The sequence below is a fragment of the Suncus etruscus genome, chromosome 5 (assembly GCF_024139225.1).
Source record: "Suncus etruscus isolate mSunEtr1 chromosome 5, mSunEtr1.pri.cur, whole genome shotgun sequence".
NCBI lineage: Eukaryota > Metazoa > Chordata > Mammalia > Eulipotyphla > Soricidae > Suncus > Suncus etruscus.
In genome coordinates this window covers 74,322,012-74,346,134 of record NC_064852.1, presented here as the reverse complement: position 1 = coordinate 74,346,134, position 24,123 = coordinate 74,322,012, and the positions used below count along the sequence as shown (strand labels likewise).

Here is a 24,123-nt window from a genome sequence, read left to right as displayed (position 1 = left end):
TTCAGTCACTTACACTGCATGGTCTTCTAAACCCTAAAACATGAATCAAGAGTAGTCCCTGAAGATTCTGGGAATGGCCCTAAAACAAACAAAATTATTTCATAATAATTAAATAAAATTAAAAGTGATACAAAGTGAATGCTTGATAGTGTTATGATATGCTGAATTAACCAGCTTATAAAGTTAAAATTGATATACATATGACTGACCCTAGTTCAACCCTACATATATTTCCTTGAGCACTGCAGAAGTGATCCCTTAGCAAAGAGCTAAAAATAAGCCCTGAATACTGCTGATTGGGGCCCCAAATTGATAAATTAATTTATTAATGAAAAATTTAAATAACTAATAAAACTTATTTTAAATATTGACCTTTCATTTAGCGCTGTAAACACCATCTCTGTCCAATCAACTTAATATTTTAAAATGCTCCATATCCCTAATCATCAGGGAGATGCAAATCAAAACAACAATGAGTACCATCTCATGCCACAGAGACTGGCAAACATCACAAAGAACAAGAACAATCAGTGCTAGTAGGAATGTAGGGAGAAAGGAACTCTTATTCACTGCTGGAGGGAATGACATCTACTCCAGCCTTTCTGGGAAACAATATGAAGATGCCTCAGAAAACTGGAAATTGAGCTACCATATGATCCAGCTATACCACTCTTAGGGATATACCCTATGAACACAAAAACACAATACAAAAATGCCTTCTGCACACTTACATTCATTGCAGTGCTATTTACAATAGCCAGAATCTGGAAGCAACCCAGATGCCCAACAATAGATGAGTGGCTAAAAAAACTGTGGTACATACATACACGCAATGAATACTATGCAGCCATCAGGAAAAATGAAGTCATGAAATTTTCTTTCATGAATGTACATGGAACCTATTATGCTGAGAGAAAAGAGTCAGAGGGAGAGAGATAGACACAGAATAGTCTCACTCATTTGTAGGATTTAAGAAAAATAAAAGACATTATTGTAATAATGCCCAGAGACAATAGAGATGAGGCTGAAAGAACTGCTCCACGATATGACGCACACCACAAAGAAATGACTACACTAACAACTATCATGACAATGGTAGTGAATGAGAGAAATAGAATGCCTGTCTCAAATACAAACAGGGAATGCGGGAGGAGGGAGGTGAGGGGCATTGGTGGTGTAAAGGCTGCACTGGTGAAGAGAAGTGTTATTTTTTTAATTAAAAAATCAAATATTGAACTTTCATTTAGCACTTAAATACCATCTTTTACCAGTCAAGTTAACTAAAATAATTGTCAAAAGGTGATGCAATAGTACAGTGGATATGAACCTTATATTGCATGCTACAAATTCAAGTTCAACCCCTGGAGCCCCATATTGTTCTTTGAATTATCATACGTGATATATGAGCACTGGATCAGGAGTCATTCCTGGGCACCTCTGGGTGAGGTTCAAACCCATAATCAATCGTAATTAAAAAATTGTCTCTAAAGAGGCCAAATGTAGAAGAATATAGTGTCAAACTCACTGGTAGAATTACAACAAAGGCTTCTATAAAAGATTCTATAGAAAGGAGCAGGGTAGTAATATGTTAAGAATCCTAAGGGAATTTTTATCTTTGAAGAGATAATGTAAGTTAAAAGAATGTAAATCTTTGGCTACAGGGTTGGGTGAGAAGTAAAAAATGAATGGAGGCACTGTACCTAGCTATAGCATGCTTCAGGAGGCTGATCCAAAAATTGATGTGTCCACAGTAAATCTGTGTGCTGCAAACATTCCCGTGGTCCTTTAAATCTCTACACAAGACCTAGGCAAGAAGTTGTGGACACAGGTTCTTACTTCCCATAAATAAATGTCATCTACCACACACACACACACACACACACACACACACACACACACACACACACACACACACATTTCAAGAAGAGACTTCAAACCTTAGATAGGTAGTGTTAGCCCAATAGACTATATCCTCTTCCAAATCTGATCTGAGGGCAAATATCTAACCAGTTACAAAACTGAAGCAACCAGGTCAGGTTGAGTCACTGAATCTTTGTATAAAAGCTCAAAGGCACATATCTGTGCTTTAGAGGCTCAGAAGCAGCTGAACATATATATATATACATGTACCAGCATAGGATTTGGGTGGTGCTAGTCTCACACTACTACAGAGGCTTTCACAAAACCAGACCTTCACAATTACCTCTCACTTCACAACAGGCATAATAAAAAATGTAGACCATTAAATTTGATAGAAGATAATAATAGTCTGGAAATTTACCTCAGCACCCATTAGCTTTATAACCTCTCAGTGGATGACTTCAGATTAACCATGGTGAAACTGCTTAACAAATTGAAAGTGCACAAATCTCCAATAAATAAAGAAAATATAAGACATTACATGAGAAAACTGCAATCAGAAATGACAAAACTGATGTTCATAGTAGATGAACTAAAAATTTTATTCAGAGGTCTCAGTTGCAGAGTTATATAAATATAGGAAAGAATCAGTGAGTTCGAAGGTATGATGTAAGAAACCATCAATAAATAACAGATAATGAAAATAAATAAAAAGAAATTGTTGCCAGCAAACAGATGGGGTGGAGGACTAGTAATATATATTATAGAGCACTATGTGAAACTTAAACCAACATAAAGTTATGAAATACTTTTGAGACACTAAGATCCATCTGAAGAGACCAGAAAACTTGAAGATATTGAATTCCAGGACCAGACCATGCAGTACTACCTGAGCAGACAAGCTCTTGCTGGAAAAAAAAAAAAAGGTTATGCTAAAAATATAAAAAGAACACCATAAGCAGTTAAGTTGGCCCACCTGGCAGCTATTTTAACAACAGATTTCGTGGGGACAATTTGGGTAACTTTTTATATAAACTAAAATTTCCTTAGCAGAGGGAAAGTTGTACATTTACATCATCTCTGCTTGATATATGTACTTTATTTCTCTCTCTCTCTTTTTTTTTTGTTTTGGACCACACCCAGAACACTCAGGGCTTACTTCTGGCTCTGTATTCAGAAATAACTCTTGGTGGTCTTGAGGGATCATATAGGATGCCAAGGATAAAACCTGAGTCAGCCACATACCAGGCTAGACCTTTACCTGCTTTAATATCTCTCTGTACTGAGGAATGTATGTTCTTACCTTATGGCACATTTCTCTGTTCTAGGAAAGTAGCTCATCTCAGCTAGTAATGAGTAATTATTCTATGATATGTATTCTCCATCTTGAAAATTCACTGCAGCTCTACTTGGGAAATGTACTGGGTTCTTTTCATTTTGCAGAAGCCCATGTTTTTAATGAGTACATATTTGTCTTTCTTTTCCTTCATTTCCCAAATACACTTATCCTACCTCATATTTCCACTCTCCATGGAATTCATTACTGTAAGGAAAATCAACAGACCTGGAAATCAAGTTTCAGGGATCATTTTCTCTGTCCAGTAGATACAAGTGTGACTCAAGCAGAGTTGGATGAGTGCGTAATGGAGTTGGTGAGATGTAAAGTCTGTATCATGCAGATTCTAATCGCAGATTTTTATCAATCCTGAAAATTTCCAGGAGATTTCCTTTGTGACTTAAGTGGTAGAGAACGAATCAATAAACTCCCTTGTCAAGATTGTCATCTCTCTTCTCCCCACTTTATATAAACTACCCAGGGAACCCAACTTCTTCTGGTGGGAGTCCCCTCTCCCACCTGCAACATTTACCCCTTTTTAACTTCAGTACTACACAGTTCTAATCACAGACCAAAGTTGTGCATTGGATTTAACAACCCCCAGCTATTTCAAAAGACATAAAATGGACACATATGTCTCTTGAATATTTTATGTGTATTTTCTTTAACGGCTATAACTCTTTCTAAATATTCTTTTACCATGACGATTCTACCCACTTTTTATCTTGTCTTCTCTTTGTGAGCTGTTCAATAAGGAATTTTGGTGGAAGAGTCCCTCAGTTTAATGCTTATGATTGAACCATGTCATGGGGATTGTTGGACTTGTTCTTATGGCCCCCATATGCGCCGATAACGCCACATGGCATTGTTTGTTGTTTGCATAGGCACATTAAAATGGGAAAATACTATATATACAAATAAGTTCTTATCTAATAGAGATTGGAATACACAAATCTCGTAGTGCAATGGGGCCTTACTGCCTGAAGATTGATATAATGACCTGGCACAGACCTCAGAAGAATGGGCATCCTCAATTCACCCCTGAACCAGGGAAGCTATCTACGAAACATCCAAAGATTTTTTTTTTTTTTTTTTGGTTTTTGGGCCACACCCGGTGGTGCTCAGGGGTTATTCCTGGCTGTCTGCTCAGAAATAGCTCCTGGCAGGCACGGGGGACCATATGGGACATCGGGATTCGAACCAACCACCTTTGGTCCTGGATTGGCTGTTTGCAAGGCAAACGCTGCTGTGCTATCTCTCCAGCCCCACATCCAAGGTTTTTTTTTATAACAACACCTGGAAGCAATCCTCTACCAGGGAAGACCATACCATGGCTCTGACATCGACTTGCTCAAAAGAGACTTCCCTTAACACTAAGAAGACTTGACAACAACAACAACCACCTGCTTACAGGGTTCTCTGCATTGCTCTTTAACTGTGAGGTGAAACAAGAGGATGCTCTGCACCATCCTGACTGAAATATAGGATATGCAGATTTCAGGATCTTTAATACAGAAACATGATACCAACAACAGAGACTGTGAAAAATAAAAGTGTATTGGCACTACAGACAATGACCTGGATTGGACAAACTAGTTTGCCTGGAGCCTAGAGTTGGTCTTATGCCAGGAAACTTCAGGGGTAGGGTCTCCTTGTATTTAGACCAAGGCTTTTCCTTTCCATGTCCCTCATATTTTGGTGGGCCATGCAAACAATAATTGCCACTCTAACACCGTTTTTACTGTGCTCCTTTATTCTAATCCTTAAGAAAAACAACTTACTTAAACTTTTGAGGTTAACTTAAACTAATACGCATTTGCATGGAAATGTTAAAAAGTATTTTGCCTTCAATGTTTGAGTTACATAAGTTTTATGTCTTTAGATTGCTTTGTGTGCTGCTAAGAAATATTATGTACTACAATGGGGACTTGAGGGACAAAGTAATTGTACATGGGTTCTGTTTTTTTTCTTAATGTTCTTTGGCTGAAAGTTCAAAGTTAAGATATCAGCAATGGAACTTCTGAGAATTCTGTTTATGGATGATTTTCCTTCCACTGTAACTTTACCTTGTCCTCTTTCTTTGCATCTTTGTTCTCATAATTAAAAATAAAAATTAATTTAAAAAAAGATACAAAAAAGAAAAAGAAAAAGGAAAAAAATTGAAAAGAAAACAACCTGAAAAAAATAAATATCTCAACAAGAATACTTTATTAAGATAAATTGTCATTCAAATTTGAAGAAAAGATACAAAGCTTTATAGAAAAGTAACATCTTAAGTTCACAGCCAAGAAACCAGCTTTGCATAAAGCATTAAATGGTCTCTTTTAAAAGATAAAGACAAACTTCACATGCTTAGCTTAATATTAATATTCTAAAAGCAGTAATCAAATATCACAGAGTGAAATAAGAAAAATTAAGCCCCTAATACTTACCTGGCAGGAGAGATACCATGATCACGAAGGTGGTTTCCCCAGGGCAAGGCTTATCCATTGCACTCCGGTTGTGCTGACACCTGCGTTTTCCCCAAATGTGGGAAACTCGACTGCATAATTTCTGGTAGTGGGGGACTTCGTTCGCGCTCTCCCCTGATATTTCTTGTTTAAAAATAGATCTTGGGGCCGGAGAGATAGTATGGAGGTAAGGCGTTTGCCTTTCATGCAGAATGACGGTGGTTCAAATCCTGGCATCCCATATGGTCCCCCAAGCCTGCCAGGGGCGATTTCTGAGTGTAGAGCCATGAGTAACCCCTGAGCACTGCCGGGTGTGACCCAAAAACAAAAACAAAAACAAAATTGAACCCTAGAGTGACCCTGTGCATTTCAATATTGCTTGCAAGAACATTATGAAATGGTTTGAAGCCTTGCCCTACTCCATCTAGAGCAAGGTAATAGAAATCTTAGACACCTTTAAAAAAAAGAGAGAAAATAAAAGAAAGTGAATCTTACATTCTGCTACCTACATAAAATCATACACATGATAAATACAGACTTAAAATAAAATACTTTAAAACAGTCTTACAGGCAAACAATTGCTAAAAATAAGGACAACCTTACTTGTATCAGTCAAGACAGACTTCAAATACTAAAGAATATGAAGAAAAGGGCCAGTTATTATATAATAATTAGGGAATTTATGTCAAAAATTAAATATATTACATATAATATAATCCCATAAAAATTTATAGGCAACTGTTAATAGACCTAAGAAATGGTACAGTGATATAATTGTACTAAGAGATTTTAATACCTTTCTTTCACTCCTGGCTAGACCAACTAGGTAAAAAAAAAATCAATAAAGAAACAAAGTAGACTGAACTTCGCTGGATCTCAGATGCCAGCACCCTTCTGCCTCTCTACTCTGCTGTCCTGCATTTTCGGCCTGATTTCACCCTTGGTGCGGCTCATCAGCCAGCCTGCCTTCCTGTGAGCTTTCCAGGGAGTCTGCCTTCCCGTGAGCCTTCCGTGGAGGTGAGTCGACACGCCCAGAAAGGGAGGAGCCACTGAACTTCGCTGGATCTCAGATGCCAGCACACTTCTGCCTCTCTACTCTGCTGTCCTGCATTTTTGGCCTGATTTTATCCTGGGTGCGGCCCATCTGCCAGCCTGCCTTCCTGTGAGCCTTCCGTGGAGGTGAGTCGACACGCCCAGAAAGGGAGAAGCCAGAGGAGCACGGTTGCTCCGCTCCCCTTCGAGACGGTGCACAGCATTTAGCCGATGAATACAATCACAACACGTAGAAAAACACGCAGTACTAGTGTGACAATGGGGAAACAACAAGGGCCAGTGCCAGACATAGAGAATGAAGATGGCAACTCTGATGACTTGAACATGACCAACCACCTAGTCAGTCTCTCAGATAAGGAGTTTAGAGTTGCAATATGGAACATGTTCAAAGAACTCAAACAAAGTATAGAAGAGAAAACTAAAAAGAATCAGGAGAATATGAAGATAGAAATGAGAAAACTCCAAACAGAAATTTCAGATCAAATAACAGGTCTGAGAAACTCAGTAGATGAATTGAAGAAAAACATGTTTGAGATTTCCCACAGGTTAACAGCAGCTGAGGATAGAATCAGTACACTGGAAGATGAGATACATAACAATTACATACAGCAGAAGAAATTGGAAAAAAGCCTCAAAGCAAATGATCAAAAAATGGAAATATTACTCAAAGAATGGGAACAGATGAAAATAGAAGTCTATGATAAGCTCAACAGAAACAACTTAAGAATCATTGGAGTCCCAGAGACTCAGGAAGAAAATCTCCAGGAAGAATCAACAGTCAAGAACATCATTAAAGAGAAACTACCAGAGATAATGAATACATGTGATCAAATCCTGCATGCCCGAAGAGTGCCAACTAAAAGAGACCCCTGAAAAAACACCCCAAGACACATCCTAGTCACAATGACGAATCCCATAGATAGAGACAGAATTCTGAAAGCAGCAAGATCAAAAAGAGAAATTACATTCAAGGGAACATCCTTGAGATTTACTGCAGACCTGTCACCAGAAACACTCAAGGCCAGAAGGCAGTGGTGGGACATAGTGACAAAACTCAATGAAATAAATGCTTCGCCTAGAATACTGCACCCAGCAAAACTCACTTTCAGGTTTGAAGGAACAATACATAGTTTCACAGACAAACAACAGCTCAAAAACTTCACAGATTCAAAACCATTCTTAAAAGAAAAACTGAACGGCATACTTTAAGACAAGGCTTACCAACAGACACACCAAACTTTAATATAAAGATGGCACTAACTCCCAGGACAATTCTTTCTCTCAATGTCAATGGACTAAATGCACCAGTTAAGAGACACAGAGTGGCTAAATGGATCAAAAAACTCAATCCAACCTTCTGCTGCCTACAAGAAACGCACCTGAATAGTCAGAACAAACATAGACTCAAAATAAAAGGCTGGAGGAAAATCATCCAAGCAAACAACACCCAAAAAAAAGCAGGAGTGGCCATATTAATATCAGATGATGCAAACTTTATACTTAGGAAAGTTGTAAGGGACAAAGATTGACATTTTGTATTAATCAAGGGATATGTACAGCAGGAAGAAATCACCCTCCTAAACATATATGCACCGAATGAGGGGCCAGCAAAATATTTAATACAACTGTTGACAAATCTGAAAAATAATATCAATAACAACACAATAATTGTGGGAGACCTCAACACGGCATTGTCAACACTAGACAGGTCAACCAGACTGAAACCCAACAAGAATATACTAGACCTGAGGAGAGAAATGGAAGAAAGAGGCCTAGTAGATATATACAGGACACTCCACCCCCAGAAGCCTGGATACACATTTTTCTCTAATGTACATGGGACATTCTCTAGGATAGACTACATGTTAGCACACAAAACATACCTCCATAATATCAAGAGGATAGAAATTTTGCAGGCTGCCTTTGCTGACCACAAAGCCCTGAAATTATATATAAACTACAAAGGGACACAGAAGAAAAATTTTAACACCTGGAAGTTAAATATCCTCATACTGAATAATCAGTGGGTCCGAGATGAAATCAAAGAGGAAATCAAAACCTTCCTGAAAACAAATGACAATGGAGACACAAATTATCAGAACCTATGGGACACAGCAAAAGCGGTACTGAGAGGAAAATTTATATCTTTGCAAGCACACATCAGGAAAGAAGAAGGGGCATACCTGAATAGCTTAATGACGCAGCTCATAGAATTAGAAAGTGCTCAACAAAAGGATCCAAAAATAGGGAGGCAGAAGGAAATAACAAAGCTGAGAGCAGAAATCAATGAAGTAGAAACCAGAAAAACCATCCAAAAGATCAACGAAAGCAGAAGTTGGTTCTTTGAAAAAATAAACAAGATTGATAGACCACTGGCAAACCTAACAAAGAAAGAAAGAGAGAGAAACTTGATAACTCGTATTAGGAATGAAAAAGGAGAGATCACTACTGATATGGTAGAGATTCAAAGGGTAATCAGAAACTACTTTGAGAAACTCTATGCCACTAAAAATGAAAACCTGGAAGAAATGGATAAATTTTTGGAATCTTATAATCTTCCACGATTGAATGAAGAGGATGTAGCATATCTAAACACACCCATTACTATTGAGGAAATTAAGAAAGTAATCAAATGTCTGCCCAAAAACAAAAGCCCAGGCCCAGATGGATTTACTAATGAATTCTTTCAAACCTTTCAAGAGGAACTACTACCAATCCTGGCAAGACTCTTTCATGAAATTGAAAAAACAAGAAAACTTCCAAATAGCTTTTATGAAGCCAACATTACCTTGATACCTAAACCAGACAGAGATGCTACGAAAAAAGAAAATTACAGACCAATATCGCTGATGAATGCAGATGCAAAGATCTTCAACAAAATCCTGGCAAATAGGATTCAATGCCTCATTAAGAAGATCATCCACTACGATCAAGTAGGTTTCATTCCAGGAATGCAAGTTTGGTTTAACATCCGTAAATCTATCAACATAATACACAACATCAACAGCAAGAAAAATAAAAATCACATGATCATATCAATCGACGCAGAGAAAGCATTTGACAAGGTCCAACACCCATTCTTGATCAAAACTCTCAGCAAGATGGGAATGGAAGGAACCTTTCTCAATATAGTTAAGGCCATCTACCACAAGCCAGAGGGAAATATTGTCCTCAATGGAGAAAAACTGAAAGCCTTTCCTCTAAATTCTGGCACAAGACAAGGCTGTCCTCTCTCACCACTCCTATTCAACATAGCACTGGAAGTACTCGCTATAGCGATTAGGCAAGAAAAGGATATCAAGGGAATCCAGATAGGAAAGGAAGAAGTCAAGCTCTCACTGTTTGCAGATGACATGATACTCTACTTAGAAAACCCCAAAGACTCTACCAAAAAGCTTCTAGAAACAATAGACTCATATAGCAAGGTGGCAGGCTACAAAATTAACACACAAAAATCAATGGCCTTTCTATACACCAATACTAATAAGGAAGAAATGGACATTAAGAAAACAACCCCAGGGGCCGGGTAGGTGGCGCTGGAGGTAAGGTGTCTGCCTTGCAAGCGCTAGCCAAGGAAGGACCGAGGTTCGATCCCCCGGTGTCCCATATGGTCCCCCCAAGCCAGGGGCGATTTCTGAGCACATAGCCAGGAGTAACCCCTGAGCGTCAAACGGGTGTGGCCCAAAAACCAAAAAAAAAAAAAAAAAAAAAAAGAAAACAACCCCATTTACTATAGTGTCACACAAACTCAAATATCTTGGAATCAACTTGACTAAAAATGTGAAGGACCTATACAAGGAAAACTATAAAACTCTGCTCCAAGAAATAAGAGAGGACACGCGGAAATGGAAGCACATACCCTGCTCATGGATTGGCAGGATTAACATCATTAAAATGGCAATACTCCCCAAAGCACTGTACAGATTTAATGCGATCCCCCTAAAGATACCCATGACATTCTTCAAAGAAGTGGACCAGGCACTTTTGAAATTTATTTGGAACAATAAACACCCTCGAATAGCTAAAGCAATCATTGGGAAAAAGAATATGGGAGGAATTACTTTCCCCAACTTTAAACTTTACTACAAAGCAATAGTTATCAAAACAGCATGGTATTGGAATAAGGACAGGCCCTCAGATCAGTGGAATAAGCTTGAATACTCAGAGAATGTTCCCCAGACATACAATCACCTAATTTTTGATAAAGGAGCAAAAAATCCTAAATGGAACAAAGAAAGCCTCTTCAACAAGTGGTGTTGGCACAACTGGGTAGACACTTGCAAAAAATTGAACTTAGACCCCCAGCTAACATCATGTACGAAGGTAAAATCCAAATGGATTAAAGACCTCGATATCAGCCCCAAAACCATAAGATATATAGAACAATACGTAGGTAAAACACTCCAGGACATTGAGGCTAAAGGCATCTTCAAGGAAGAAACTGCACTCTCCAAGCAAGTAAAAGCAGAAATTAACAGATGGGAATATATTAAGCTGAGAAGCTTCTGCACCTCAAAGGAAATAGTGCCCAAGATACAAGAGCCACCCACTGAGTGGGAGAAACTATTCACCCAATACCCATCAGATAAGGGGCTAATCTCCAAAATATACAAGGCACTGACAGAACTTTACAAGAAAAAAACATCTAATCCCATCAAAAAATGGGGAGAAGAAATGAACAGACACTTTGACAAAGAAGAAATACAGATGGCCAAAAGACACATGAAAAAGTGCTCCACATCACTAATCATCAGGGAGATGCAAATCAAAACAACGATGAGATACCACCTCACACCACAGAGAATGGCACACATCACAAAGAATGAGAATAAACAGTGTTGGTGGGGATGTGGGGAGAAAGGAACTCTTATCCACTGCTGGTGGGAATGCCGTCTAGTTCAACCTTTATGGAAAGCGATATGGAGATTCCTCCAAAAACTGGAAATCGAGCTCCCATACGATCCAGCTATACCACTCCTAGGAATATACCCTAAGAACACAAAAATACAATACAAAAACCCCTTCCTTACACCTATATTCATTGCAGCTCTATTTACCATAGCAAGACTCTGGAAACAACCAAGATGCCCTTCAACAGACGAATGGCTAAAGAAACTGTGGTACATATACACAATGGAATATTATGCAGCTGTCAGGAGAGATGAAGTCATGAAATTTTCCTATACATGGATGTACACGGAATCTATTATGCTGAGTGAAATAAGTCAGAGAGAGAGAGAAAAACGCAGAATGGTCTCACACATTTATGGGTTTTAAGAAAAATGAAAGACATTCTTGCAATAATAACTTTCAGACACAAAAGAGAAAAGAGCTGGAAGTTCCAGCTCACCTCAGGAAGCTCATCACAAAGAGTGATGTGATTAGTTGGATAAATAACTACATTTTGAACTGTCCTAATAATGAGAATGTATGAGGGAAATTGAGAACCTGTTTAGAGTACAGGCGGGGGTCGGGTGGGGAGGAGGGAGACTTGGGACATTGGTGATGGGAATGTTGCACTGGTGATGGGTGGTGTTAAGAAAAAAATATTGTTATTCAATAATGGAATACAATGTATATACAATATATTATTATATACAATACATTGCATTATAAAAAAAAAGAAACAAAGTCTTTAAAGGGATAAATGAGATAGATTGGATTAATAGGCATATGTAGAGCTCTCCATACCCCAAAAGTCAATAATATATTTCTTTTTAATGCATATATAGAGCTTTCTCCAAGATAGATCACATGTTGGGACCAAAAAAATGTTTCCTTAATATCAGGAAAATAGAAACCATGTTAACTATCTTCTCATACCATGAAGCTCTGAGAAATGAGAAAAAAAATAACATTTGGAAAATTAACAGTAGTAGTAATTACTGAACAATCAGTGGGACAAAGGGGTAATCAAAGTAAAAAATAAAAAGATTCCTGGAAAGAAATGAATATGAAGACACGAGTTACCAGATCAAATGGAACACAGCAAAAGCTATTTTTAAGAGGTACATTCATAGCAATGTAACTTAGTTCATAGCAAAGCATCAGATGACAACTAAATATCCTAACTACACATTTAAATTACTAGAGAAAGATCAAGAAAGTTCAAAAATAACAGAAAAGATGAAATAAAGTTTGAGTTTAAATCAATGAAATAGAAATAAAAATAATAAGTAAATTGTAAACAAAACCAAAAGCTTTATTTTTCACAGTATCAGGAAACTAATAGAGAAAAAAATGACTAAATTGGATCAGAAGTGAAAGACATTGAATTACAACAAATACTACATAAATACAACTCACAGAAATACAAATTATTTATTACTATAAAAACTTTATTCCATGAGATTAGAAAACTTAGATATGAATAAAATTTGGAATGCTATAACTTTCCAAGACTGAGTAAAGAGGAGACAGAATGACCAAACAAATAAATTATTAACAGGAAATTAAAATGGTAATCAAAATTCCCCCAAAAGTTTACACCCAGATAAAATTTTGCAGAAAATCTTTGCATCTACATTCATCAAGGATATTGGTCAATAACTTACTTTTTCAGTTTCTGTCTGCTTTTGGTATTAGAGTAGTATTTGCCTTAAATATACTCTTTTGTTGACTAGAATGATTGTAGTGTTTGCCTTCAATATGACCCACCTGGGTTTGATCCTCAGCATACCATATGGTCTCCCAAGCCTGCCAGGAATGATTCCTAAATGTGGTGCCAGGAGTCACACCTAAGCACTGCTGGGTATGTCTTAAAATCAAACAACAAAGAAAATCCTAATGACTCTACCCAAATATCACCAGTAACAATAAGCCTGTGCAGTAAAGAGGTAGGCTACAAAATGTACAGAAATATGTGACATGTCTATAAGTAAACAATAGAGTAGGAAAGAAAAATATTAAATTACAACCCCAATTGTGCCTCCCAAAATCAATTGCCTAGGAATCAACACAAGAGATGAACTACTTACTCGTTGAAAGAAAACTAAAATTACTAAAAGAAATAGAAGACAAAAGAAAATGAAAACACATCCCTTTACTCATAGATTAAAAGTATTAACAGTTAAACTGGCCATCCTTTTCAAGCATTATATAAATATAATGCAGTCACCATGAAAAACTTCCAGGGTATCTTTTGTACTATACAAATTCAATGAAGTCTTCATAAACATTTCCATGGTATTTTTTGCGGGCTTGGGAAAAATGCTGTTAAAATTTCCATAGATAGCAAGATTCTCATAGCAGTCTAAGAATGCTAGGGGAAAAAAAGAAGATGGCAGTTTTCCTTTCCCCAAATTTGTAGTTTTAAACTACAGTAATCTAGACAGTATGGTGCTTGTAAAAAGACAGACCATCAGACCAATGGAATATGATTGAGAATAAAGAGACCCTCAGTATATTAAAAGCTAATCTTTGACAAATGATCTAGGTTTATGACATGGTTTAAGGAAAGCATCTTTTAATGGTGCCACATGCCTTAAAAATAAATAATAAAACTATACAGAAAACTTAATTCAAAGTCAATCAAAAGTTTCCATATTAAGGGCCAGAGAAATAGTAGAGAGGCTAGGAAGCTTACCTTGCACATGGCAGACTTAGGTTCAATCCCCAGCACCCCATAGGATCTCTTGAAACACCAGTTAAGTTCTAGAAACAACCTGGGTTTCCAAGGATAGATAACTGGATAAAGAAACTAGAACATATATAAACATTAAATAATACTTAGCTGTAAGAAAAAAAATCATAAGATTTTCTGCTACATGTATAGAAGTAGTCTGCTAGAAGGAGAGGAACAGATAATAACGATCTCTCACTTATGTGTGATATAATAAACATAATAAGAGAAAAACAAATGGCCAAAGGCAGCAAAACCTGACAACTGGCTTATAGAACTGAGGTACCTAAGGGTAGAGGGTGGGGTATGGGAACTGTGAGGAAAGGGTGTTTACTGGGTAAGAATACTGAGACAATGTTTGAAGGAAGCAAATACTGATGGAATCCAGTGTTCAAATGTTGCATGCCTGAAACTTTATCATTAACATCACTGTAAATCCTGATGCTTCAAAATTTTAAAATTAAAGAATAGCAAAATAAGTTATCAACTGCTGACTAACAAAACTTAAGTTATTAAAATAGTAATCCCCATTTACTAGCCATTATTATTTTGTGGATTGATTAGTCTCCAGATGTGATTTTGTTCTGCGTGATATCAGTCAGTCAGAACTGTGAAAGTTACTTGGAAGGTTGGCTGGACTAGAACTTCTATGCTAGCTCATTCATACTGATTGTAAGGGTTATTGATTCTTGTTTGCAAGCATCACTACAAGTCAGTAGCAATGTTTCCTCATGATATCTTGGCCCCCACATGTTTCCTTCTCACAGTTTAAGAGGTGAGTTTGAGGAGAAAATATTTCTGAAAATAATTTAATAATAATTTCTTAAATTAGAACTTCTTAGTTTCAGAAGTTAGACACCTTTTTAAAAAAATTATTTATATTAGGGTATAATTTATATGCTAAAATTTTTATTTATATTAGGGTATAATTTTATTTCCCTTTCTTCTTCAATTGCTCTACAAAGCAGTCATTACAAGCAACTTCCTGAGCTGCCACCATGACTATAAATTTATTAAAGGACATTTCATTGTCCTAATTGGCGTCCAGGTCCTTCATTATCTTATCCACCAACTGTGGATTCTTCTGACATGAGAGGAATTCTGTGAGCTCTCATTGCAGGAGCAGTTTCAGTTAAATGCAGGGCTGGCAGGTCCAGCCCATGATATGAAGCTTACCATAAAGAGTGTTAAGTGCAGTTAGAGAAGTAACTACACTAACAACTACCATAACAATGATAGAGTGAGAAATACAAAGCCTGTTTCAAAGACAGGCAGTGGGTGAGGGAGAAAGAAAATGAGGGACATTGGTGGCAGGAAAGTTGCACTAGTGAAGGGGTGAGCTACTTCTAATTTGCCATATTTTTCTATTCAACATAGGCTGAACCAGGTCCAGACACAAAGGAGGTAAAATGGAGTTTATTTGTTGTAGGAGCATTGAAAGATAGTAATAGTAATTTATGGTTATATTTCTAAATCACAGATATTAATTTTTATTGATAAAAGAATAAAATAATTAAGATATTATATGTGGCTACACAGTTCTTAAACTATTTTCTTTTTTCCAGATCCATAATAACACTTCTAGTTTTCTAAGAACTTTTATTTATTTTTGGTTTTTGGTTCACACTCAGTGAACTCAGGGTTACTCCTGGCTCTGCACTTAGAAAACACTTCTGGCAGGCTTGAGGGATCATATGGGATGCCAGGGATGAAACCCAGGTCAGATGACTGCAAGGCAAATGCCCTAACCACTATGCTATCTCTCCATCCCCTCTAAGAACTTTTAAAGTCTCCTTTACTCTCTTATGAAGAATACTCTTTCTCCCAAACTCAAAACTTTACTCTTCCTTAGATTCCCATTTAGTCCTACTTTACTATAGCTTAATATTCTCTTCCCGAACAGTGTAATAAACCTAAAAGTTTCCTTGCTATCTAAATATTAATCATGTTCAAATCTTTACTCAACTACATTGTTCATTCAAGTTCCAAACCTAAATTCCTCTTTTTTTTTTTTGGTTTTTGGGCCACACCCGGCAGTGCTCAGGGGTTACTCCTGGCTGTCTGCTCAGAAATAGCTCCTGGCAGGCACAGGGGACCATATGGAACACCGGGATTCGAACCAACCACCTTTGGTCCTGGATCGGCTGCTTGCAAGGCAAATGCCGCTGTGCTATCTCTCCGGGTCCTAAATTCCTCTTTACTCAGAATATTTGCTATCTTCATTTAAATATTCTACAAAGTCAAGGCATTAGAACACCTACAGCACCTGTGAGACCCCGAGTTTCATCATCAGCATTTCCTGTTTTTTGATACTACCTATTGTGGCTTTATAACTTCTAAACACTACAAGGCCTGAACACCAAACCAACAGCCTGGCAAAGATTTGTCCTACACTCTCATTCACATCACTTAGTGTGACTGTTAAAATAAATAAGTAAAATAATAATAATAATAATCCTACTAGCACCATGGATTTAAAATATCTAAAATTAAACTGATTGTATATTTTATCAAGTCCTATTTCAGTGCTAGTTCTTTTAAAAATTATTAATTAAAAACACCTATCACCTTCAATTAGACACCTTCATCATCATTGCTCCATAGTCCACTGTTTTCCTCTCTATAACCTCTGTTCTGTTATCAATACATTGGAATTTTGTTTGTTTTTGAGGTGGGAGGCATTAAACCCAGGGCATATGCAAGGCAATTTCTCTTCTGTTGAGCTACATCCTTGGTCTTTCCTGAGTTTATTTTATTCATGTATTTATTGGTTTGGGAGATCTTACCCAGTGGCACACAGGGGCTACTTATGTCTCTGTGACTGGCTGACACACGACAATATTAGTTGGACCATGTGCTGCTCACAGCAATCATAATCAGGCCTCCTGACTGCAATCTCTAACCAATTAAACTCTTTCTATATGGTGCCACTGTTTTTTTATTTTCTTTTTTCCCCTTAATCTACTTTGTTTCTTTGTGTTGCATATATGGATGAAATTAAACAATGTTAGTTTTGCTGACTTAGTTTACTTTACATAATCTCCTTGAGTTCCTTTTATTTTGCTACATATTAATTTAAAAAATACTTATATAGAGGCTGGAGTGGTGGCACAAGTGGTAGGGTGTTTGCCTTGCATGTGCTAACCTAGGATGAATTGCGTTCGATCCCCCAGCGTCCCATATGGTCCTCCAAGCCAGGAGCGATTTCTGAGCTCATATCTAGGAGTAACCCCTGAGCGCAACCGGGTTTGGCAAAAACTAAGAAACGAACAAACAAACAAACAAAAAACATTTTCTTTAAATAAATAATTTTAAAAAAGAACATAAAAAAGGAAATAAAGAATTTTAAAATGTTTTCCTAAAATAAATAAATAAATTTTGTATTGGTTCAACAAAAGAAACTATATATAAAGATAAAAAATAATGTATCCAAAACACAGAAAAATAGATTATGTCTTTATCTAATCCTCTATACATAGGTGCTTATGTTGTTTCCCTATCTCATCTATTATAAATAATGCCTTAATAAACTTTGTAATGCCTATAACTCTTTCAAGTTAATGATTTTACATTCTTTGCATAGATATTCAGAAGTGGGATTGCTTAATCATATGGCAGTTCTATTTTTAGTTTTTTGAGAAAGTTCCAGTTTTCCAAAATGGTTGCACTCAATTTGAATTCATTTTAAATGAAAAGCACTGAATGAATCATATCAGGTTTTAGGTCCTAGACATAAAACTCAAAGTACAAAGGTTAATAATATATAATCCCTGAAATGAAATAGTTTACAGTCTAGCAAAGAAAACAAATCCCTAAGTAATTTGTATTAAAACAGATACACAATGTTATCTAGAAGCAGAACATTTAGTTCACACTAGAGATTCAGAGTAGACTTCTTGAAAGTAATGACATCAAGCTGCTTCTGTTGCTTTGTCCGGAGAATGACAGACAAGGAGAGACATCATCTTTGTAAGGATAATGGATCCTGGTCACAGAGAGGCAACAGGACTGCTTATGTTTTAGAGACAACAATAAATATGTATCGTGTACAACTAAAGACACTTGAATGTCTTTATTTATTTTTTTTGTATGCTTCTTTGATTAATTGGGATGGCAAATTGACAAGTCAGAAACCAGGACCGAAACAGGGCATGGTGATTAGATGCTTTGTATCTTTCAGCTAGGATAGTCTGGATAGCACTGTAAAAAGAAGTTGCTAAAACTAATAGTAGTGCCATGTTAAAAGGTATCTAGAATGGGTGATGGAAGAGAAAGACAATGTTCTTGATGCTATATTTTGCCATTTGTCCCACTACTAACTTTTCGCTTTCTTCCAGGAAGAGAATTTCATCAATGTCTTGGAAGACTGGGCTATCTAACTGATTCCTTGTGCTCCAATGCCAATAGAAACTGTTATTTGTTAAGGACTCACTATTTTATCAAGTGTAGACCATTTGTCTTAGTGTGAGTGACAAATACTTGTGTGCATTGATGTTATGTATTCCCCTTGCTTTGACTATCTTATAAAATATACTAGATTATTAATAAGGCTGACATGGTACAAAAACTCAAATGGGAAGTTTATTTGGAATTCTCAAGACACCTCTCCAAGGAAACATTTGCTATTCTATCATTTAGTTACTTCAATGTTTTGCTCAGTTTCAGACAATTTTCTGGGCCAAGTGCACACAGGACATTATTTATCTGATAACTTAAAGTATAGAATCTGATATTTTTCATTAATATAGTCACTCAGATTAGACTATATACTATATATTATATATAGTATATATAATATAGAATATAGATACATAAATACATATATATGAAATTTAGAGAAAGCATGAGAGTTCAAAATCTCCTCTGCCCCATCATACCTTCTCTCACTTCTTTCCATAATTGCTCTTTCATAATAAATGTTTCTCATAGCAAGATCTCAGAATGTGCTCCAGAGAACTCATATTTATTTTACAATAAATGTTACAGGCTCAATAAATCTTACAAGCTGTTTGTTTACCCAGCTCTTGATCTGACAGTTACAGAGAAATGGCTGTTGTTTGTCTTGAGGTCAGGCATCCTCTATTAATGTCCAGTGACATACCAGAAGTTCTTATTATTTTCTTTTTGCTTTGGGTCACACCTGAGAATGCTCATGTTTACTCTGGGTTCTGGGCTTAGTAATCAAAGCTGGCAATGCTCAGGGAGGCACTGCAGCACAAGAGATCAAATCAACCCTTGAACACCTCTGGGTGAGGCTCCCTTAAACATAGTAAATATGAAAAAAAACTCAGGTCAGTTACATACAAGACAAGCACCTTACTTGGTTTCTTATTTTTATAGATATAATATGCCTTGCTTCAGAGTCCCAGGAGTTTGTTTTGTTATTCTCCCAAAAGTATTCACCATAAGCCTTATTACCTCATTGTATCTTTCCCTGCCACTGAGAGCACTAGCACTAAACACCACTGAGCCTGGAACATCTTAAGAGCTCAAGCAAGCAACATCTTAAGAGCTCCTTGTGTTGTGCAGCAGTTTGAATTTACTGCAAGTTCTTTTCTGCATTAGGACCTACTGAAAACTAGCTACATTCCTTATTTGGTACATAAACTGTAGAAACGTTCTCTAGTGTGGAAGATGCTGCCTCTAGAACTGACAGTAGTCAATCAGGAAGGAATAAGAATTTCTTCTTTGTAATGGTTAATGATTTGTCTTTTACTTTGGAAAGCATACTTTGGCATGCTCCTAACTACATGTAAGACTACAATATTTTACTTTTTACTTATATGTCAGATCCCTAAATATTTTTATTAGGGTTTTTTTTGGGGGGGCACCCTGTTTAGTTACCCCTTATTTTACCCAAAACAAAGATCATCCCTAGTTTGTTTGTATGTTTGTTTACAACTTGGATTTACCCCAAAACAGAGATTATCTTACTTGTAAATCTGGGTAGGTTTACTACCTCACCCAAGGGTGGTCCCTATACTTAATAAAAATGGCAGACAGCAGGGGCTCCATACTAGATAGAAGACTGCCAGACAACACATGTTTCACCCTCAGCCTGATTTGGATTATTTCACATACACCCTGATTCAGACTCGTTCACCTGGGGCTGGAGATTTTACAGCACCCAACCAACTGCATTCTGAGATCACCACTAGGTTCTGCTCTCTGGGGTCAATCCTGGCAGTACTGGAAAACCATATGGGTTGCCTGGAATCAAAACAGTTAAAAAAATAAAATAAATTGACTGCATGCAATACAAGAACCTTACCAGCAATACTATCTGGTCCTAGGACTCTTATTCTTAGCTTTTATTTGTTCCCCAATGTCACTGTCCTCCAATACTATTAGCATAATATCATATCATTGATATAGCAAATCCAGAGAGTGCAGGAGATTGAACTGTGGTCAGCCTCAGGTAAGGCAAGTACCTTCCCACTCTACTATCTGTCCTGTCCTCCTTGAACCACTTAATTCCTTTCTTCACAGTTTACTTTAGCAGTTTAGCATTTCAATTTTATTTAATATGGGCTATTTTCACCTAAGCTTGTAAGAACTAACCAAATAGTTCGTTCCTACCATGTCTTGGAATTCTTGACAGGGCATTAAATTTTGGATTTAGTGAGGTTACCTGCAAATAAATAATCCCTTCCCTATTCCATATTTTGTTTCATTCTCTTTGGTGAAGCCCAGTAGTCAGTTCTATAAAGTCCCCATAACTCCTGCCATACTTTCTAGTTATGTCTTACAACTCCCTTGTGTTGAGTTTCTGTTGATCTAACATGTACATAGCTGTACTCTACAGGATTTCATAGGAACAATTACCAGGAATGCCAATGAAGGAAGATAAAAGCATTATCAGCTTTTAATGAAGAGAGGTGAACATGTCTACAGGACAGGTGGATTCAAGGAGATCTGTGGCTCAAAATCTGAAATTACATCTATCCAAATGTCACCAGTTCAAGGGTCACTCTTCTATTACTCACATTTAAACCAAGCTTGGTATAACAGAGCTGCTTGAACTTAGTTCTAGGCAATTTAATATTTGCCCATTATTGTTATCAACTAGAAAAAAGTTTAGAATCATCTTATACTACTAAACACTACAAATTGACACTCAGGAAAGTATATACCAACTGAGAAAGCAAGCATTTAAAGAAATCTCCAGGAGAAAATATTTAAATTTTTAAAGTGGCTAAGCACACAAATACTTGCTTTTCATTTTTGTTTATGTTTTGGGGCCACACCTGGTGATGCTCAGGGGTTACTCCTGGCTATGCGCTCAGAAATCACTCCTGGCTTGGGGGACTATATTGGATGCTGGGAGATCAAATTGCGGTCTGTCCTAGGTCAGCCACAGGCAAGGCAAATGCCCTACCACTGCTCCACTGCTTCCCCCCCAAAACTTGCTTTTTATGGAAGAAAATAAATAAAAAGAAAAATGAACTATTTGCTAAACAGTTTCATAATGTCTGACACAAGCATTTGTAAAATGCTTTAGAGCAGGGGTCCTCAAACTTTTTAAACAGGGGGCCAGTTCACTGTCCTTCAGACTGTTGGAAGGCCAGATTATAGTAAAAACAAAAATTATGAACAAATTTCTATGCACACTGCATATATCTTATTTAGAAGTGAAGAAACAAAATGGGAATAAATACAATATGTGGCCCGCAGGTGTAAGTTTGAGGACCATTGCTTTAGAGCTTGAGAAAATTAAAATGATCATTTCCTGTGGGACAAAAACTTAAAAAGAGAAGATTTCATAATGTAATGATGTTCTTAATTTTTCCCAAGAGATTGGACCACACCTGACCCCAACCCCAAGAGAGTGTGGGAGGAATGAGGGAAGATTATTGCATAATTTTATGATGAACTGTCTTCTGTCTTTAAAGAAACAGAAATGAGGGAGGAAAGATTTTTAACCTTTGGCTAGCCAAACTTTTTGATTTTATTTTTCAGAAGGGCTCTTCCTCTAAAAATACAACTCAAATACAAGGAAATATCACCATAAATGCCTGTTAAAAAAGGTGAATCAAATGTGGACAGTCTCTGAGTGATGCCACAGGAGGAGTTGAATCCATGCATTAACAACTCTTCTTGGCATTTGGAAAGTTAACAGGATAAGGAAAGGTCAGATAATTTATATAAATAGAAAAAAGTTTCTGTCTCACAGCTGTTTCTTAGACAGATTTTTAACACATTAGACAAATGTATTTAAGCCAATGTATTAGTTTTCTGCAGCTGCTGTAACAAATTATCACAGACTTGGTAGCTTCAAACAACAGCAATATTTTTTCTGGTAATTTTGCAGGCCAGGAACTTCAAATCAGGGTCAATAGGCAGAAATATGGCCTCCGTTGACTCATGAACTCTCTGGATGTTCCAGGGAAGAACTCATACATTGATTCTTCCCATTTCTGGTGGTTGTCAGTATTTCTTGAATTTTGGCCACCTCGTTCCAATTACTATCTTCTCTGTATGGGTGACATCTCCCTCTGTCTCTCTCTTATGAAACTTGTGGTATTTAAGACCACCCATAGTTTTCCACCCAATAAATCCAGGATAATATCACCGTCTCAGGAACTTTAATTTAATCACTTCTGCAAATACACTTTATCCTTTTTCATCATTATAAATCAATGTTGACAGTTTGTGGGGATTAAGGCTTGACACCTTTGGGGGCATTATCCAGCCTAGATCCAGATGGACCTATTTCAGACCTGTCATGCATATGTAATTAACTTTGGGGAGGGGGACGGTTCTGACTTTTCCAAGAGCAGTCTGCTTATAGACCACCAAACTGAGAAATGAGAGTTTGAGATGCTTACCAATCAGAAAATATTCAACATACAACATAAATAACAAAACAAGATAGATAGAGAAACAATTGTACAAATGGTTTCATACTTATTGTCTAGAGATCTACTCCATATCCTTTGCTTATTAATAGAAAATATTCCCTCTAATTCTTACCTTCACTAAAGGTGCAAGTGTAGGTCTTGAAGTAGTGGCTCCATTTTCAGTCAATCTGCTTCTCACACAGCGAATCATGTCGAAATGATTCCATGGTAATAAATGTGACTGAATCCACCAGTATGAAGTTAAATTGGAATAAGAATACTGCCTAAAATATTTAAGCTTTTTGTTTGTTTTGGATCACACCCAAATATGATTAGGAGTCACTCCTGGCTCTACACTCAGGATTTACTCCTAGCTTTATTCGTGGATGCCAGGGTTTGAGCACAGGGATTAAGCACAGGTAGGCCGTGTGCAAAACCCTGCCCGTATCTGGCCCATATTTAAGCATATAAGTCACGTGTATTTAAATCTCAACATTAACGGGTGAGGTAAAGTGAGATGCAGAGCCTCTTGGTCTGTTTTTTCCATATATTAAAGACACTCATTGAAAGCTTTAGGACTGGCTCATGAATCAGAATTGCTGTACAACCAATATTAATGAAGACATACACACTAACCATTATGAAATTTCAGCTATCCCTAGTTTTTAGTAAGTCTCTGCTCTGTCTTACAAACTCTATCTCAATTGCTTTTCACCTCTGTGGACTTTCACTCCTAGTTTAAATAGCAAATAGCAGTCATCTCACTCTACTAGCATTAGCCTTGTTCTGGGTAAAAATGTCCACCTATTTCCCAAGCAGCAGGCTTTATTATGAAAAAATAGGGAAGAAGAGAAACAGCAGACAAAACAAATCATTCCTTTATATATAATATCTGCCTCATTTTGCAGAAGGAAGAAAACAGGGATCTCAGAGAGTTTTCAACTTCATAGAAATAAGCCCTAA

General features: G+C 37.0%; 1 non-coding gene across 1 annotated transcript; it reads left to right on the top strand.

The window, feature by feature from the left end:
* Nucleotides 1–5,620: 5,620 nt before the first annotated feature.
* On the top strand, nucleotides 5,621–5,784 carry LOC126009971 (U1 spliceosomal RNA). Its single transcript, XR_007496119.1, has one exon. It is a non-coding gene; the product is annotated as a U1 spliceosomal RNA (small nuclear RNA).
* Nucleotides 5,785–24,123: the final 18,339 nt, after the last annotated feature.